This window comes from Esox lucius, chromosome 6, assembly GCF_011004845.1.
Source record: "Esox lucius isolate fEsoLuc1 chromosome 6, fEsoLuc1.pri, whole genome shotgun sequence".
NCBI lineage: Eukaryota > Metazoa > Chordata > Actinopteri > Esociformes > Esocidae > Esox > Esox lucius.
In genome coordinates, this window is record NC_047574.1 from 13843797 (window position 1) to 13864560 (window position 20764).

The 20764-nt window shown below is 39.4% G+C and overlaps 1 long non-coding RNA gene across 1 annotated transcript in view; it reads left to right on the forward strand.

The window, feature by feature from the left end:
• Positions 1–8871, forward strand: part of LOC105010358 — a 38087-nt gene extending 29216 nt beyond the window's left edge. Inside the window, exons 2-3 of the long non-coding RNA XR_827978.3 lie at positions 196–255; positions 8507–8871. This is a non-coding gene — a long non-coding RNA (uncharacterized LOC105010358). The remainder of the gene's footprint in view (positions 1–195; positions 256–8506) is intronic.
• The last annotated feature ends 11893 nt before the right edge of the window (positions 8872–20764 follow it).

Below are 20764 nucleotides of genomic sequence, written 5' to 3' on the forward strand. Positions count from 1 at the left end.
GACACACAGATTGGCATTTTTGTTTACAGTAGTGTGACAGTAGATTTTCTCTAAAATCCAAGAAAATTACGTACATATTTCTTGTAAAGCGTAATAATGATGCCAATGATGAGTTTTTCTGCACTACAGTATTTATTTATAAATTTTTGCCTGGATATAGTGTGTTTAATGATTTATTTGCTCTCTTTCTTTCAGATTGAGATGGATGTGTCATGAGAGAGAGGATGTGTCATGAGAAATGGCAGCGAGAGAGAGGTGAGACTATACCCTCTGAGAAATGATTTTGAGAGGCCAATGAAAAAATCCAGTAACTCTCTTGGTTCTAATTATTTGGTTTGGACTGTGTGTACATTTTATATTGCCATAGAAAACGTAGATGAATATCACAAATGCATTTGGACCCCAAAATATTAAAATCCCAGAACCTAAACAGAATATTCTGTAACTATGCAATCTGTTTCCTGAACATTTATACTATAACAGTTCTAACTGCATTATTAATGATTAATGAAAGATATCAGTTCATCCATAGTCTATAGCGCATTCCTGCCATGCTTTGCAAATGCTCATATTTAGGTATGTTAATAGGTGCTTCACTACAATGACAGTGTGATGACATCCATATGGCTGTTCTCAGCCTGCTCTGCACCATCCCTATCCCCACTGGCCAGTACCGGCCTGTCACTCACCTTCTTTTATTCATAGCAGAATATTCACATTGCATTTTTAACAAAGTACTAGAGAGAGTGAGAGCCAGCCACTGGGTGTAATGAGGGACCTGTTATGCTCCGACACTGACAGCACGTTTCAAATTAACCCTCTAATGCATACAGTTGGGCTCGTAGGTATGCATACCCTGTCAGAAATTGGGAAGTTTTGGCATTGATTTTGAAAATAAAAACTGTCTTTTATTAAAGGATAGTGATCATATGAAGACATTTATTATCACAGTTGTTTGGATCCTTTTTAACAGAAATCCCCCAAATTTGGCCCTGATCAAAAGGGGAGGAGAAAAGAACTGTCAAAAGACCTGTGTAACAAGGTAATGGAACTTTATAAAGATGGAAAAAGATATAAAAAGATATCCAAAGCCTTGCAAATGCCAGTCAGTACTGTTCAATCACTTATAAAGAACTTGAAAATTTGGGGATCCCTTGATACCAAGACAAGTTCAGGTAGACCAAGAAAGATTTCAGCCAAAACTGCCAGAAGAATTGTTCTGGATACAAAGAAAAACCCACAGGTAACCTCAGGAGAAATACAGGCTGCTCTGGAAAAAGATGGTGTGGTTGTTTCAAGGAGCACAATAAGACGATACTTGAACCAAAATGAGCTGCATGGTCGAGTTGCCAGAAAGAAGCCTTTACTGCGCCAATGCCAGAAAAAAGCGCTGGTTACAATATGCCCAACAACACCTTAACCCGCCTCACAGCTTCTGGCACACTGTAATTTGGAGTGACGAGACCAAAATAGAGCTTTATGGTCACAACCATAGAGCTAAGCGCTATGTTTGGAGAGGGGTCAACAAGGCCTATAGTGAACAGAATACCATCCCCACTGTGAAGCATGGTGGTGGCTCACTGATGTTTTGGGGGTGTGTGAGCTCTAAAGGCACAGGGAATCTTGTGAAAATTGATGGCAAGATGAATGCAGCATGTTATCAGAAAATACTGGCAGTCAATTTGCTTTCTTGGACTTTCCACCACAACAGTGACCCTAAGCACAAGGCCAGGTTGACCCTCCAGTGGTTACAGCAGAAAAAGATGATGGTTCTGGAGTGGCCATCACAGTCTCCTGACCTTAATATCATCGAGCCACTCTGGGGAGATCTCATACGTGCGGTTCATGCAAGACAGAAAAAGACTTGACATGACCTGGAGGCATTTTGCCAAGACGAATGGGAACAAAAGATGCTAAAGGGGGCAATACACAGTATGAAGAACTAAGGGTATGCAGACTTTTGAGCAGGGGTCAGTTCATTCTTTTTCTTTGTTAACATGTTTTTTGATTGTGAATCCAATAAGAAATAAAGGACATGTGTTTTGCCTGCTCACTCTTGTTTTCTTTACAAATGGTCCATTTATTACCAATTCTCCAAGGGTATGCAAACTTTTGAGCGCAACTGTACGGCCAGGGTTCACACTCACCTCACCCACTGGGGCGGCCAGGGTTCACCCTCACCTCACCCACTGGGGAGGCCAGGGTTCATCCTCACCTCACCCACTGGGGAGGCCAGGGTTCATCCTCACCTCACCCACTGGGGAGGCCAGGGTTCATCCTCACCTCACCCACTGGGGAGGCCAGGGTTCATCCTCACCTCACCCACTGGGCCGGGCAGGGTTCACACTCACCTCACCCACTGGGTGCATGGTGAGCAGGCACAACACTCCCATTCACACAAACACACCCATGTGCACATACACACACATCTGCCTCCCACCAGTAACCTTCTGCATAGTAATTAACTGTAGAGTTTGCCACTCTGATCAATAGCACTAACATTAAAGGTCTAATAATAAATGATATGCAGTCAAGTTAAAGGCATTTATATTGTGTGATTTAGAATGAAATTATAAATGTGTCAAATAAAAAGAAATCACATTGACAACTGCTTATGTTTTAACCCAAACTTTTCCTGAATAGCTTAAAAAGTCCTGCAAAGCAAATTCCTTATTTCAGACAGGATTACCATGAGTAAAATAAAACTTACTAACACATGGTGGTAAAATCGCATGGGTAGAGAACTAAATTTAGCAGAAAGACAATTTTTATTGGAGCAAATGGAAAACTAATTTATACACTGCAGGTTTATCAAACACTAAGTCCAATCACATAATACCTGAACACTTCATTTCTCTTTTTAATTGTGGAAATATTTCTGAACAGATATACAGTGGATTCGAAAAGTATTCAGACCCATTCACTGTCTCAACATTTTGTGATGTTATTGACAAAATGTTTTATTGATAAAAAAAATGTTTTGCCATTATTCTGTACACAATTTCCTATAATGACAAAGTGGACGCACAGTTTGTGCTTGCACCAATTTGTTGAACATTTTAAGCCAAAAACAATTTGTCATGTACATAAGAATTCAGACCCTTTGCCATGATACTTCAAACTGAGCTTGAATGCATTCAGTGTTCTTTGATTAATCCCTGGAACTTGGTGTCCATCTGTGGCAAATTCTATTAATTGTACATGCTTTAGAAAGGCTCTCCTCTGACTATAAACAGTGGCTCTCAAAGGTATTCACCCCCTTGGACTTTTCCAAATTTTATCGTGTTACAACATTAAATCAAAATTGATTTAATTAGGAATTGTTGCCATGACATCATAACTGCCATAGACAGCACGTAGTTCTGTGCAGCTGTTGTTATTGACCCGACCAAAGCCTTTGATTCGGTTAATCACCTCATCTTAATCAACCGACTCAGCAGCCTTGAGTTCTCAGAGAAATACCTTGCCTGGTTCAAAAATGACCTGTACAGTGCGTCCAATCTGGGGTCCTGCTGTCTAGGGCCACTGTGTTTCAAAGGGTGTTCCCGAGGGATCGATTCTTGTGCCGACCTTCTTCTCTGTATACATCAGTAATGTATCTGCTACCAGTGACTCTTTCATTCACCTTTACACAGACAACCTTATTTTTGTAGACATCCGATTCCGGTTGAACTCTTTGCCAACTACCCTTCAACATAGCATATATTACATACAATACACTCTCCTTGATTTCCAACCACTCTTCAATTCTAGTAAAACAAAAAAGATATATTCAATCGGGAAACTGCCTGTACCCACCCATCCTACAAATATTCTGACCTTAAATGGATCTGAGTCAGAGTTGATACCTACAATTATTTTGGTATCTGATTAGACCGCTCTGACTCTTTTCGGACCCACATTAATCTCCTCTAGTTTAAAATCAAACTTAGAATTGGTTACCTGTTTTGGAAAAAATGCCTCCTTCACCCATGCTGCTAAACATACTTTTGTTGAAGTGACCATACTAACTGTCTTACCTCGGTGATGTAATTTACAGGGTTGTCGCCAACAGTCACTAGATGATAAGTAGTTAGTCACGACATCATCCTCTTTGTCACCAGTGCCCTCTACAATAGTCACTACTTTGATCTTTATGCTCTGATAAACCTGTCCTCCCTGCATACAGGACACCAGACTCGCTGGTACCAACTTATCTGCAAGTCCCTCCTAGGCAAATCCCCACTTTATCTTTGCTCGCACCTCTATGTCTGCCTACCCAATAGAAATCTGAACTCAAACAGATATCTTTCACTGGTCATTCCTAAAGTCAATATTTCCTTTGGCTGTTATTTTCAGTTCTCTGCAGCCAGTGACTGGAATGAACTACAAAAGACTGAAAGACCTGACACTCGTATCACTCCTTACGCTTGAAATCAATAATCTAAAATGCTATCTGATCACTGTACCTGCTAACCACTTTATTACATCAGAATATATTGTCTGTCACCTCATATGGTGAAAAGAAAACATTTGCACCATATCTCTTTATATATACATAATTAACAACATCTGAGGAAATACTTGGGAACAGATATACTGTGCATTGAATGCACTGCATACAGAGATGATTCAGAACCACTAATTATATCCAGATTTTTTTGTGTTACAAACTTAATTCATAATTGAGTAATTTTTTTTGTTGCCATGAATCTACACGCAATATATATTCTTTAAGGAAACTTTACATTTAAGTATTCTGACTCTTTATGCGGTACTGTGTCAGATTGAATGAGGAACAAGTACGATGTCCAGGTCTCCCCAAAGATGATCAATAGGGGTCAAGTCCAGGCTTTCACATGTCCTGAAGCCACTCCTGCATTGTCTCGGCTGGGCACTTTGGATCAGTCTTGTGTCTAATGATGAATCTTTGCCCCAGTCTAAGGCCATGTTTGGTCTGGATCATGTTCAAGTACCTCTTTGTTTTCTGCTGTTTGTCCTTCCCCAATCCTGAGGGATCCCCATGGCATGATCATCATTTCCCTCTCAAGACCTTCAAGCGTCATATCATGGCTTCCGTGTAGCCAATCTACCATAAACACCTAATTAATGGAGTACTGAAGGGATGGTCATCTTTCTAGCAGGTTCTCCCATCCCTGCAGAGAAGCTCTGAAGCTCTGTTCGGGTGGACATTGGGTTGTTTGGTAATCTCCCTGACCATGGCCCCTCTTGCCCGGTTACTTAGTACACCAAGAGTCTTGGTGGTTCCAAACTACTTCCAATTCGCAATGAAGGAGCCCACTGTGATCCTGGAAACATTTAATACTTTAGTCATTTTTGCCGGACCGTGTAGGTGGAGACGGCTAAGAAGAGCAAATGTCTCTTACTGAGTGACTGACTGACTGACTGACTACGCCTTGTTAAATAGCGTAGTGGTTAGAGAAGCGGGCCGGTGAACTATAGGCCCCGAGTTCGTATCTCCTCGCAGGCGAAGCGAAGTACGCATTATGAATTATTCTGTATAGATGAAAACTTTGCTGACTAAAACCTCCAGTGATTACATTATAGTAAGCCTGAAATAAAACAGTTTACGGTTATAGTGTGATTGTTTATGGTGGATTTTCGAAGTATGCATCCATGCATGCGTTTTGGGTCAGGATAGACAAACACATTTGCTGGCAACAACATAGGCTACAGTACTTACAGTTACAGTGAGCCTTAACTAAAACTGTATACTGTTATACTGCGACTCTTTCTGGCATTGAAAAGTTCCGTCTCGTTAGCAGTTGCTCAATTCTTATGATTATTCCTAAGAAGTTAGTAGATACCAGTAAGCCTATTACTGGCTAATGAGCTGTTCAAACAGCCAGTGGCCAAAGCTAACAGTTCATAGACACTATTTGTGGTGGAGGTAAACTTAATAAGAAACGTTGGTCAGTTTAACACAATGCTCAATAGTGTTTAGCGACTGGTGAAATGCCTAATGCCATGGTTAAAGACAGTGCCTCTCACATGGAAGGCTCAAATTCAAATCTATTGTGAACAACAACATTTATTTATTTTATTTCCATGATTCTCTCGTCATTTCATTTGATTAGAAAGTTAAAAAGTTATCGTCTCCTTTCTTGATAGTTATTGTATCAATGTCATTCACAAATGAAAGAAAAAAGTACATTGTTATGCCATGAAAGAAAAAAATACTTTCTTATGCCATGAAAGGAAATAGTTTTGGCTCGCTAGCAATTGCTCAATTCCTATGACTATTCCAGTAAGTTAGTAGATACTGGTAAAGCCTATTACTGGCTAATAAGCTGTTGAAACGGCCAGTGACAAAAGTTAACAGTTTATAGACTATTTGTGGTGTAGGTAAACTTCGTAAGAAACGTCAGTTTAATTTTATCAATATCATTCGCGAATGGCAAATTAGCGATCCGGCAGAACTAGGCTTGCCTGGTTTCTTGTTAAATAACCTTCCTCAGTTCTTGCCTTGACACAAATCTCAGAGGTCAATGGATAGTTCAACTTCATGTCTTGGTTTATGCTCTGACATGCGCTGTGAAGTGCTGGACCTTTCTAAATCAAGTTCTAGAGATATCTTAAGAATGGTCACAGACAAAGGATGCATCTCAGCTCAATTTGGAGTGTATCACAAATTATATGCTTATTCGTTTCCCAAAGTAAATTTGATTTTGCCATTAACCTTCAGGCCATACAGGTCAAAATATCCCACTAACAGATGGCATTAAATGACAATTAACCAGCTAGATTGATATGTGAAGTAGTTCTCCAAAGTTTCAGATTGTAAATTAAATGTTTCCAAGTATGAGATGTTTGTTCTTAAAGGGAATACACATTTTGTCTGTTTGTATGGTATTAATATATCATATGCAACATCAAAATTGAAATTTTACTCATGCACGGCAAATATCAGTGTTTCTACATTTCACTAGTATAAAACAGGCCATCTTCAATTCCTGCTTGGATGTAAACCAGAAACTCAGCAATCTAACAGTGATTTTACAGTGATTTTGAATCCTAAGAAGCAGTCATTGTTTCAAAATCTCAAAAAAAGAGCTTCCTCGCTGTTGCAGCAGAAGAAAGTGAAAAGCCTACTTTTGAGCCCACTAACTTATTGTAATGGTTTGCACCGTGAGATATATAATATCTGCCACAAACTAACACTGAAATACAGCCCTGTTTCCCAATGAGGCTGGGACGCTGCGTAAAATGAAAATAAAACAGAATGCAATCATGTGCAAATTATTTATCCCTGTATTTCATTGAAAATAGTACAAAGACAACATATCAAATGTATGGCTATTTGGAATTTAATGCCAGCAACACGTTTAAAAATAATTGGGATAGGGGCATGTTTACCACTGTGTTGGAACACTCTGTTCCACTTCGCCTCAGTCCACCTTGAATGAGCTTGGGGCCAGAGAAGGTGGTGGCATTTCTGTATCTTCTTTATATATGGTTTCTTCTTTGCATTTTCTGACTCTTTTAATTATATTATGTATCGTAAATTGAGATCCCCAAACTCTTTGCAATTTTTATGTTGAGAAATTGTTGCAATATTTGCCTGTGCAGTCTTTCACAGAATGGTGAACCCCTCCCCATGTTAACTTCTGAAAGGCTCATCCTCTCTTTTTTTTTTTTTAGCATTTCACAAGTTTTCCAGTACTTTTTTGCCCCAGTCCCAGCTTTTTTGAAACATGTTGCTGGCATCAAAGTCAAAGAGGGCTTATATTTATCAAGAAACACTATAATTTCTCAGTTTTAAGATTTGGTATGTTGTCTTCTATTTTCTATTGAATATAGGGTTTAAATTATTTGCACATCATTGCATTCTGTTTTTCTTAAAATTTGACACTGCATCCAAACTTCTTTGGAAATGGGGTTGTATACAAATTTGATTTGATTTGACTTTACTGTGAATGCTTAGTTCAACTTTATTGTTGTTTTTATAGACCTATATGATGAACATACTGTGATGTGGGTGATGGGTGTCATTGGGTTATGAGATAAGATGTATGGTATTATTGATACATAAACATTTATCCTGACCATAATCAAAGGTGTCGTGCATCATTCGCATGGAGATGTTATAATGTCAGCAATAATGGCCTGTGGGGAAATGTAGCGAGTAGGCCGGGCCATACATTTTATAAGCATTTATTACACTTTGTTTTAGCATGTACTGCAAAGCCTGGTTTGGTCTATTGGCATTCATCAGCTCTGGTATGGCATAGTTACACTGTTATTATAATGACAACATTCGCTGTCATTATAATAATTAATCTATTAATAGGTTAATATGAGCTTCTGCATAGTATTACTTTACTAGGCTATAACATATGCTATGGATGTATTTCATTAACCTTGTAACCCAGTCTGTTTTTAACCTCTGTTTGAAACACATTCCCAAGTCTTACACCCCTATGTGGCTCTTCAAATGTCTTGTATTTTCTGACATTCTGGGGACCCAGTCAATTAGGTTTACTCTGCTTCTATTTTCTCTCGCTAGAACACCTGGCCTCCATCCGCTATCCATCACTGTTAAAGCAAGACGGCGTTATTGGACAAAGGACCTTATAGCTCCCAAGAGATTATATGGATCTATAAATGGCTCTAGAGCTTTTTTTGTGTTAAAAAGATAGCATCTGCAGACTATTGGCTTTGAAAGGCATTGCCTGAGGCTCAAATACAACTGCCTATTAATGACTTGTCAAGAGAAGGAAGGAAAATAGCTGCAAAGAGTTCATGGTAAGCTGTGCTGTTTTTTTTCTAATTGCAGTTTTGATTCCTTGGTTATTGATGATTTGTTAAGTCCTTGATACCTCTAAAATGTTATGTACTTCTGACGTAATGAAAATAAACTGTTTAAAAATATAAGATATCTGACTCGAGTGTTTTGTTTAAATGGACAAATACGCATAATTGAATAATTTAAAAAAGTATACATTCACCCCAACATGCAAAAAGGCTAAATGTTTATCATGAATAGTGCCTCAGTGCTGAAGTCTGTCAGTTGGTTAACAGTGAAATGCATTTGACTTGTTTATTATTTGATATTTTTTTAATTGTTTATAGCTCTGAAATACTTTAAAGTCTTTGAGAGAGTTTTGATTGCTTGTCTATGCCCTCTCAGCATCTGAGGGTATCTGGGGTTATGCTCATGACCTTCTAAGCATAGTTTATGAGCATGGATTATGGAAAGGGTTAGTCTGATTCCTGGTGATTTGGAGTGTGGTTCTGACAGGGACAGACAGGGGTAATTCAGGTCATGGACACAAGGGCCTCCAGGGGTGAGATTTGGTCATTACTAAGGTTGTGACTTGGTGAGGTAGAGACATGCACAGCTGGCTGTAGTAGAACGCAAGCTAAGCAGTTATCTATCTATTCCAGGCTATAAATTGGTTATCTACAGTACAGCAGTACAGAGTCTTTATCGGTCACTATGTCAGACTCCTCTACAGTTATTCTATAATATGACGCTGACGACAGCCAGATATTAATGTATATACTCAAAGATATCACCTGCTATTACTCATGTTTTATAGCCAAAGCTAAATCTGATTAGCAGTTTTATTGCTAATTTGTGTCATTTTTCATGTTTATGGCCTGTCCTGAAATGAATAGGAACAGCCATTTGGAGTGTTTATCAAGTATCAACTGTCACAGTTGGTCAGCCCTCTGAATTAGTCAATCTGTGTGGTTTTAGAAGGAACATACTCAGGATGCACCTGGCTCCACATAACATCAGACTCTTAATCCATTCTTTTTAACCCACTATTTTCCTGAAAAGGTTGTGTTGTGTTATAAGGTTCAAGACAACTTGACTGTATTTTGTGAACCTCATTGCATGTTATGGTCATGATATCAAAAAAAGAATGCTATTTGTTAAAGTCAAGTATACCTGACCCAACGTTTTGGTCTTTTTACATGATCTTGTTACACTTTTTTCAAGTTCCTTTTAACTCCAGTGACTCAGCAGAAATACAGGAAGCTGTTGTACTTCCATAGTTATGTACTGTATGTCACTGAGCTTGTTGCCCAGTGTTTGTAATCCCCCTTCCCCCTTTCGTTTCTGGCAGTGGACACTCACCAAATCACTAGCTTCAATCGGTTGACAGCTTATTTAGCTACATTCATTTGCATCACAAATCTACTAACTATATTTCTTGGAATTATATCGTTTTAGTATTCAATGCTTATCTACAGGATTGTGTCCATCTCAACAGAGTGGAGAATGTGTCTGGAGCAACACACACACACACACACACACACAGCCCAACAGGAGCCAGGGCGCATGCGATACACGTCTGTTTACGCGCTACTGAAAGCCACCAAACAAAGGCTTGAGTGACTCATGGCAATCGGAGACACAGGCTGCGACACTAGCTCCTCTCCTGCCGATGTTGTTGTCACTTGGGCTGGGTTCTTTCATGGTCACTAGTCTAAAGGTACACCGTTGCATTGGGAAGTAATAACACTAAGACGAAATTAAATCATTTAATATACACGAATCCGGTCTCAAAGACAGACTAAATGCCTTTAATAGGGATATTAAGTCTCTCCACCTGTGGTGAGGTCATCACTCCCAGAAGACCATCTGCCTTTTGTTCCTTCATGTCCGAACTGGCTACAGTTACTGTGGCAAACAGATAGAGCGTTATGAAGAGTGTCAGTCTAGCCTGCCTGCGCGTGCTCCGTAGTGCCCCAGGGCTGGCTTTACAATGTACAGACAGGGATACGCCCAGACATGTTCTGCAGTCAGAAGCACTCCCCCGTTTCACCGCTTTGTCCAGTGCAATATAAACACAGCCTTATTGGAATCTGGGCCTGCTGCTGCTCTGCTGTCATTTTGATAATGTATTGCCTGAAACATGTATTGCAACCTTATTTACTTCCAGTCAGAAGCAACAGTCACCCTTAAATTCAACCCTTTATCCTAACCTAAGGACACTGTGTCCTGCCCTCAAAACAACATTACAGTGAAGAAACCTGCAAATATAGGCTGCTTTCACTCTCAGGCTTTATTAGCCTCAATTATACAATGCAGCACAGCCTGTTCACTCCTGTAACCTTCCAACAATGCCCCCTAACACTGTCACTGGACAACAACACGGGATTTTACACAGTGACATCTCTCTGCCCCTCCCTCCCTCCCTCCCTACCACATTTAGATTAAAAACATTTGAGGCAAAAATTAGAACTTAAGGTTTAACTATCAGGAACTGAAAGAACAAGGATACACTAACAGATGTATTTTATTCTCAGCCCTGTACTTGTAAAATTATGATCCTCATCTTCACGCACTGTAAGTATTTAGTGCTCGACGTGAAAATACGAGCAATTTCATACTCCATAGCAGTGAATGCAGCCATGTACTCTTTCCCACAAGTGCTGCGTCATCTTGAGTCCACCATTAGAACTGTGAGTGGTAACAGATGTTGCCCGCTGATTAAGTCTACTGGACATCAAGTGCTCTGCCACTGAGGTATATAACACACAGGCTTTATCAGTGGACTTGGGACCAAACACAGATTAAGGAGCAGATTTGAACCATGCTCGGTGTCATAAGGGTGTCTGTGGAATTCAATCTGATTATAACTCTGATGGTGCTTCCCTTGTTTGGATAAACTGTTAGATGGTCTTGTTTCAGTGATTGGGCGCAGGGTTGCCCTATCAGACCTGGTGGTGAGGGGGTTTTGGCGGGGGGGGGGGGGTCTGACAATACTTTTTTGTTTTGTTCGGGCCTGGCAGGTGTTTTGCCGAAATGTTCCTGGGCTGTTGGACAACATGGTGGTGAGATCAGATAGCACCCTGGAGCTCATGGCTGTCTGTCTCTTAGCCCAGCATGGCAGACAGAATGATCCCTGATAACAAGTCAACCAGCAACACAAACTCTTTCACTTTGTAACTGAGTAACACCTGAGGGTGGATCTACTGTCGTTTTGTTTTTGTTTCTGCTTGTTAGATTACAAAGAGCAGTTGAATGAATCTGAGTGGATTCTCACTCTCGTTGGATTTGAAAATAAGCAGTGTACTGCTGGATTCCGTAACTGAAACCGAAAAGAGAAGTTTGTAACCACTGGAAATAAAAGGCCACCAGTATGACAGAGCTGTTGGTATTGATTAGTCTGTTTAGGACACAATCCTCAAGCCAATTTGTTCTACAATCTTTGCATTTTGAGTTCGATGCACAGATAAATAGGATCTATCTGATTCAATCATTCTTAGTACAACATCTGCTATTGTTTATATGGGATGTTAGATGATATTTAATGTTCTCTCTGGTTAAAAGGAGAAGCTGGGTGGTGCTAAGAGGAAAATACGCATGTAGCCTGTTTCAGTGACAGAGCCCATTGACTCATTTTCCTGTTCAGACGGCAGTCATTCTCATTGTGCACAGTCACAGGGAAAAATGCAGAGTCATGAAACAAAACTAAATCATGGTACCAATCAAATATTGTCTTAGGAAATACATTTAACTATGAGTTATTTGTTAGTTACAACAAAGCCGACAACATTCTATTTGAAAGAACTTCATATCATTCAGTGCCCTAGGAAGGTATTCAGACCCATTTAAGTTATGCACATTTTGTTGTGTTATGGCCTTTTTATTTTTCCCATAATAACCAAGAGAAAAACATGTTTAAAAAAATGTGTATGTACCAATGTATTAAAAATAAAAAACTTAAATATCTCATGTACATAAGTATTCAGATCTCAGGTTAATCTTGGGTTCTTTTGTTAATTTCTTTAAAACTTGATTGGAGTCCATCTGTGTCAAATTGGACTTGATTTAGAAAGGCACACGTCTACATGAGGTCCCACACTTTAGACAGCATGTCAGAGCAAAAACCAAGCCGTAAAGGGTGCCAGTAAATTGGCACAAATTTCTAAAAACTTGTTTTAACGATCTAATTATTTGGTATTGATTAAATATATAACATAATATGTGGAGAAAGTAAAGGGGTCTAGATAAAGAATTTTACAAAGGCACAGTGTGGGAAATATTTTCTCAAACAAAAATACAGCAAGAAGTGTCAAAACAATCTCTATGTGTGAAACAAGACTAAAATAAAAACTGTTTATCAATATTTTTGACTATAGTGCTAAATTTGAAGACCAGGCTTAAGCCTCCAAGCAGTGTGGGTAGAGGTGTGAGGCAGGGTGAAAGAACTGTGTCCCAGCTTTAGCCGAAGAAGATGTAGGGCCCCTTACTGAAAAGTTTAATGCCAATATTTCTGGTTGCTGCATCTTGCTCCTCCCCTTCTGGCAACATTTTGTCACAAAGCACATATCAGACAGCACTGTCAATGTACGGCATTGACAGTTTTACTCCTGTATCTAGTGATGTGGAATAAAAATGCTTTCAGATTTCTTCAAAAGAATTAACAAAAGGTTATATTTTTCTATGGTATAGATGTTAAACTAATTGTCCACTAATCCAAAACTAGATAAATGTCCACACCACAGCTCAATCCTAACCCCAGACATTCAGTTCCGGAAAAAATTAAGAGACCACTGCACATTTTTCTTTCCTTTCTTAAAAAATTGAAAAGGAAGGTAAGGAACAGAAGGGTTAAAATTATGAGACCACTGTAAATTGAATGCTTCTGTTCCTCACTCAAAACTTTCCTTTTCAACTTTTTTGGAAAGGAAAGAAGAAGGTGCAGTAGTCTCCTGTTTCTTTCCAGAGCTGTATTTCTATTCCTAAACCTAGTTTCATGTCCACAACCTTGCTTAACCCTAACTTCACCTATAATCCTAATATCTTAACCCAAGCTGTTCTGTCAAATATTAATGATTTTTTTTTAGTATGGGCTTTGTGTTAATTAAACCCACCTCAGCTCATTTGGAAAGTGTAGAATAATGATCAGTGACTTGTGTGTGTCCAGCCCAAAAAAAACACAACATACCAGCAGCAGAGCAACCTCGATATGCACACCAGGCAATATTTATTTTTCATCTTTCACAATGTGACACACAGTTTCCATGACCCCTTAGAGAATCGTTAGATGTGGTTGTCTTCCTTGATCACATTCAAAGGGGCTCAGAGTTCAAGTTGTGCTCCAGCTTTTTTCCTGGAAACAGCTGTTATCACATAAAAGGGGAAGGCAATAAAAGAGCATCGTGGATGTATTGTATTTGTTTGTTCTGGGTCAGTATTACCAGAAGCCCATAGTTTCTCTTCCTTGTCTCCTGGCTTGTGGAGAAATCTTCTGCCTCAGCCACTGCTTGAGGGGTCTTGCCCTGCAACTGGTTTTAATTTGCACTTTCACTCTGATTTTCTTTTAATATAGTATCTGTCACAAAGTGTTTTACAGTATAATGTAGAAATTCCTGCACTACAAAGCTGATTCCCACAGTCTGTGATTTAGTTCAGATTTATTTACGCAGAAAGATACATAGAAGGCAATACAATATGAAAAACAACTTAAAAGACCGTCCCAACAATATGTTCAATATCTTCAATAAGTAAGGTCATAAACAACAAAATGATATACTACTAAATCAATCAGTGAAGCTTATACTACAGCTACATTGAACAAAATTATAAACGCAACTCTTTTGTTTTTGCCCCATTTATCATGAGCTGAACTCAAAGATCTGTGTACACAAGACCTATTTCTCTCAAATAGTGTTCACAAATCTGTCTAAATCTGTGAGCACTTCTCCTTTGCCGAGATAACCCATCCACCTCACAGCTGTGGCATATCAAGATGCTGATTAGACAGTATGATTATTGCACAGGTGTGCCTTACGCTGGCCCCAATAAAAGGCCACTCTAAAATGTGCAGTTCCATCACACAGCACAATGACACAGATGTCGCAAGTTTTGAGGGCGTGTGCAATTGGCATGCTGACTGCAGGAATGTCCACCAGAGCTGTTTCCTGTGAATTTAATGTTCATTTCTCTACCATAAGCCGTCTCCAAAGGCATTTCAGAGAATTTGGCAGTACATCCAACCGGCCTCACAACCGCAGACCACGTGTAACCACACCAGCCCAGGACCTCCACATCCAGCATCTTCACCTCCAAGATCGTCTGAGACCAGCCACCTGGACAACTGCTGCAACAATCGGTTTGCATAACCAAAGAATTTCTGCACAAACTGTCAGAAACCGTCTCAGGGAAGCTCATCTGCATGCTCGTCGTCCTCATCGAGGTCTCAACCTGACTGCAGTTCATCGTTGTAACCGACTTGAGTGGGCAAATATTCACATTCGATGGCGTCTGGCACTTTGGAGAGGTGTTCTCTTCATGGATGAATCCCAGTTTTCACTGTACAGGGCAGATGGCAGACAGCGTATGGCATCGTGTGGGTGAGCGGTTTGCTGATGTCAACGTTGTGGATCGAGAGGCCCATGGTGGTGGTGGGGTTATGGTATGGGCAAGCGTGTGTTATGGACAACGAACACAGGTGTATTTGATAGATGGCATTTTGAATGCACAGAGATACCGTGACCAGATCCTGAGGGCCATTTTTGTGCCATTCATCCACAACCATCACCTCATGTTGATAATGCACGGCCCCATGTTGCAAGGATCTGTACACAATTCCTGGAAGCTGAAAACATCCCAGTTCTTGCATGGCCAGCATACTCACATTGAGCATGTTGGGGATGCTCTGGATCGGCGTATACGACAGCGTGTTCCAGGTCCTGCCAATATCCAGCAACTTTGCACAGCCATTGAAGAGGAGTGGACCAACATTCCACAGGCCACAATCAACAACCTGATCAACTCTATGCGAAGGAGATGGTGGTCACATTGCACTGCGTGAGGTAAATGGTGGTCACACCAGATATTGACTGGTTTTCGGACCCCCCAGGACCTCCCTAATACAGTGAAACTGCACATTTTAGAGTGGCCTTTTATTGTGGCCAGCCTAAGGCACACCTGTGCAATAATAATGCTGTCTAATCAGCATCTTGATATGCCAAACCTGTTAGGTGGATGGATTATCTCTGCAAAGGAGAAGTGCTCATTGAAACAGATTAAGACAGATTTGTGAACAATTTGAGAGAAATAGGCCTGTTGTGTACATAGAGAAAGTCTCAGATCTTTGAGTTCTTCTCATGATAAATGGGGGCAAGAACAAAAGTGTTGCATTTATAATTTTGTTCAGTGTAGTTGCAACAGAGCGGGACGGGTGAAGTTCTTTGGGCTTGAGCAGGACACCCCATGCTCCGAAAGTAAAGGTTGTCCACCGTCTACAATGTAAATTTGTGTTGAAAGGCCTAGAATGATTAACTAAAAAACCTTCTTTCCATCTGAGGCATGGTGCAACACCTATAGGAGAAGGATAACAGCTTATCCAGGGCTATTCAACACTTACCGTACAAGGTCCGGAGCCTGCTGCTTTTTCTGTACTACTTCATCATTATTGGAACCCAACCAGTGCCCCAGAATTTTGGGTTTAAGGGAGCTAATCTCTTGTGGACAGGTCTACATAAACAGAACTGGGTATCATAGTCTGTCCAGAAGGAATAGGATGCATGAGACTGGCATAACAAGCAACGGTAGTTCTGATATTGGGGTGTGGCTCAAACTCTCCCTGTATAAGCATGGGGTCAGCACACTGGTATTTCATCTGCTCCTTCTCGTATCTCCCCGTTATAGGTTTTTGTTTGTAACAGGCTCATTAGGAAAAATCAAGTCATAAGCATATTTTGAACTTTGTAAGGGTAGGGCATACTTGACCAGTAACTTGCAAAAAGAAAGATTATGGCTGAACTTTGCTTGTCCCGACACAGTCAATGCAGAATCTGAAGAGATAGATGTTTGTAAAAAGTTTTTACAATATGTATTTGTTGTAATGTTCTGAAACTTACTTTGATTCTGAAACTTGTGGTATAAATTACTGCAATAACCACAGAGGTTATAATCTTGGTTTTAACAAGCCCTTAGCAGTCTATGCATATTATGTGTGTTTCAGTACTTGTTTCTCTGGCAAGTGACTCAAGGTCTGGTGAAATATAGCACAAGGGGAATACTGACAGGATAACCACTCATAATGAATCACAAACTGTTTGCTCAGTCACACAACTCAAGATTACAGTGAGGAACAACCTTTCATTACCACACAAGGCGAGTGGCACCACGCACATAGTCAGTTCAGTTATAATTGTTTGATATTTACAGTTTGGTTTTGTGTTATCTGTTGAATGGTTATATTACACATATGGCAATATTCAGACTTGTAATTGAATAATAATGGACCCAGAACTTATTTAGAAATCATTAAATACTGTATATGTAATTTTATTAGATAAACACACAACCCAGTACAAAAAAGAGCAACATCCATGATGTCCAGGTTAACTTGACCTGCAAATAACCTTAACCTTTTACAACACTGTTTGCAAAAAAGTTGGGATGCTGCGTAAAATGCTAATAAAAACAGAATGCAGTGATGTGCAAATGATTCATCCCTATATTTAATTGAAATTAGTACAAAGACAACATGTTATTGTTTTTGGAGAAATACACGCCCATTTTGAATTTGATGCCAGCAACATGTTTCAAAAAAGTTGGGACAGGGGCATGTTTACCACTGTTGCATCACCTCTTCTTTTAACAATACTCTGTAAATGTTTGGGAACTGAGGAGACCAACTGTTGTAGTTTTGAAAGTGAAATATATTCCCATTCTTGCTTGATATAGGATTTCAGCTGCTCAACAGTTTGGGGTCTTGAGCTGTTCGCTGATAACAAGCCGGATGGTCCTTCTCCACTTTAGTCCAGAGAACACGGTGTCCATGATTCCCAAAATGAATTTCAAATTTTGATTAACCAGACTGCAGGACAGTTTTCCATTTGGCCTCAGTCCATCTTGAATAAGCTCGGGCCCAGTGAAAGCAGCAGCATTTCTAAGTCTTGTTTATATATGGTTTCTTCTTTGCAAGGTAGAACTTAACTTGCATTTGTGGATGCAGTGAAGTACTATGTTCACAGACAGTGGTTTTCAGAAGTGTTCCTTAGCCCATGCAGTGATGTCCACTACTGAATCGTCTCTGATTTTAATGCAGTGTCGCCTGAGGGCCCGAAGATCAGGGCCATCCAAAATTGGTTTTTGGCCTTGTCCCTTGCGTACAGAGATTTCTCCAGATTTTCTGAATCTTTTAATGATTTCATGTACCGCAGATTATGAGATCCCCAAACTCTTTTATGTTGAGTTGACAAACGTTATTCTTAAATTGTTGCACTATTTGCCCGCGCAGTCTTTCACACAGTGGTGAACCCCTCACCACCTGTGCCTCTGAAAGAGTCATCCTCCCTGGGAGGCTCTTTTTATACCCAATCATATTACTGACTTGTTGCCTGTTGCATTTTTTTTTTGCATTACACAACTTTTCCAGACTTTTGTTGCCCCTGTTCCAGCTTTTTTTTTAAGTGGGCATATACTTTACAAGAAACAGTAACATTTCTCAGTTTCAACATTCGATATGTTGTCTTTGTACTATTTTCTACTGAATATAGGGTTTTAATGATTTGCACATCATTGCATTCCGTTTTTCTTTACATTTTACACAGCGTCCAAACATTTTTGGAAACAGGGTTGTAATTTATAATCCTTTTTAGCAGTGCATCATGGAAACAAACTGGTCACACTGATCACAATGATATACATAATTTTTTTAGAGGCTGGGTAAGACTACATTGAAGTTAATTTGAGGTCAGTTTCACACGTAATTTGACCTTTAACGATGCGCATACTTCCACATACTAATAATAGACTATAATATATATTCTATCCTGGTTTTGTTATGTGAGCAACAAACTTTGCACAGCCACTTTCTCCCTGCCAATAAGTCTGTCCATATAGGAAAGAAAATTTAACTGTAAAGAATAATTTGCATACGCATTAGAGCTTTTGAGCTTCTTACAGTTAGTTTCTATCCAATCCATTGAACATGTTACAGTATGAACTATCTCAAAGCACTCAATAGAGGAAGAGATTTGACTGGGGTCTCTAACCACAATATCCTGAACACATTGCCTCTTGGCTTTAATGCAGAGAAGACGAGTGCTATTCCCATAAACAGGTGATCAAGAAATACAATACACATGTACTGTACATCCATTGCCATCTGGGACAGTTAAGCATTTATTCTTTTATTGGCTCTGTACTCCAAAAGTTGGGTAGGTTACTTTTTATATGTAGTCAGTTACAGTTACAAGTTACCTGTCCACATTTGTAATCAGTAACGTAACTTTTGGATTACTCAAACTCAGTAACGTTATCCGATTACTTTTAAATAGTTTTTGATTAATTTCATATTAAGAGGCATTAGAAGACAAATAGGAATATAACCAATTGAACACCACTCAATGTTTTTTTAAGATTTTGCATTTTATCTTATGGGTTATGTACAGTGCCTTTGAAAAAGGTTCACCATGATTTGTCTACCTCTCTACATTACCCGCTAAAGGTCTATCAGATATACAGTCATTCCAATTCATTCAATAACTCTTGATCTTCCAGAATCTGACTTTATATCTAAACATAACCCCAAGTCTAAAGATGCGTTAGCCTATTCTATTATTGGTGTTTAATATATATTTTTTATTGCTTCAAAAACATTTTTGAAAAAGAAATGGCAATTTCTCGAAAAAGGGTATTATTATTATAAAACCTTTATTTCAACAAGGAACACAGACTGAGACCAAGGTCTCTTTTACAGCTGGGCCCTGTATATACATTTTTATGTACAAATACAGTTGAGGTTTAGTGATTAAAAACAAACAGAAAAGAACAGAGAACGGACAAAACAAGACGCCCATAGATAGCACAAGACAAAGTACGTTGCTTTAAAGCTGCACTATGTAGGATTTTTTCAGTAAAAAACAATTACAACATTTTGCTATTACTCAACGGTCAGAAAGCAGTTCCGCACCAATGCCCGATAGAGAATGAAGTTCTGAATAATAATATGAAAAATAGAATTACCTGTTCCAAAAAAGTCACAAACTCAGAGTTCAACGTTATTCTTAGGCTTGGGAATTAGGATTCCTGGGTGCTAGCTATAGAGAATCTTCTTTCTCTTTGCAGTTTTTGTAGTGTATGCTGTACTAGAGGAATTGGCAGTTTGTCATCCTGGTCTCTACCTGCCATTATAGGTTCTTACAGTAAGCACACTTCCCTCCCTATGGTATACTTATGCTATATATCTCATCCAGGTAAAAGATGCAATCAGAAAATAAGCCAAGGAGGGAGACCTGCCTTACACAATGCGATTGGCTGGAAAGTGATTGCTAGAACAGAATTGGCTGGAGAGTAGCGCATTCTCCAAAAAATTATAAATTGACATTCCACTAGCACTGAACTGTCTGTGTTGCTAAAAAAAAACTCTTAGAGGACCTCTTTAGCTAACACAACATGTTTATAGGGGACAAAACTGTTTGTTACTTAAAAAAATCCAACCTAGTGCATCTTTAAAGACTGATGTTATTCCCTCTGTGACTTCATATTTTTTGTGGATATTGGCCTGGCGAGGTCTACGATGTCCCTTAGGTCTAGTAAACTAAACAAATGCAGAGCACTTGTCTTCGCACAGTTGAAACAGAATATATCTCACAAAAACGTAACATCTGAAATAACAAATTATATTCACGAGGTTAACATACTGTACAAGTCATGTACAATCAGAGCATACCTGACGTAACCAATCTTCTGGAGGATTACATACACAGATACCCGGTTATGAAATAGACAATTTCCAGGGCAAGCAGTATCACATGGCCTATTGTATGGAGTTGTTAAGGT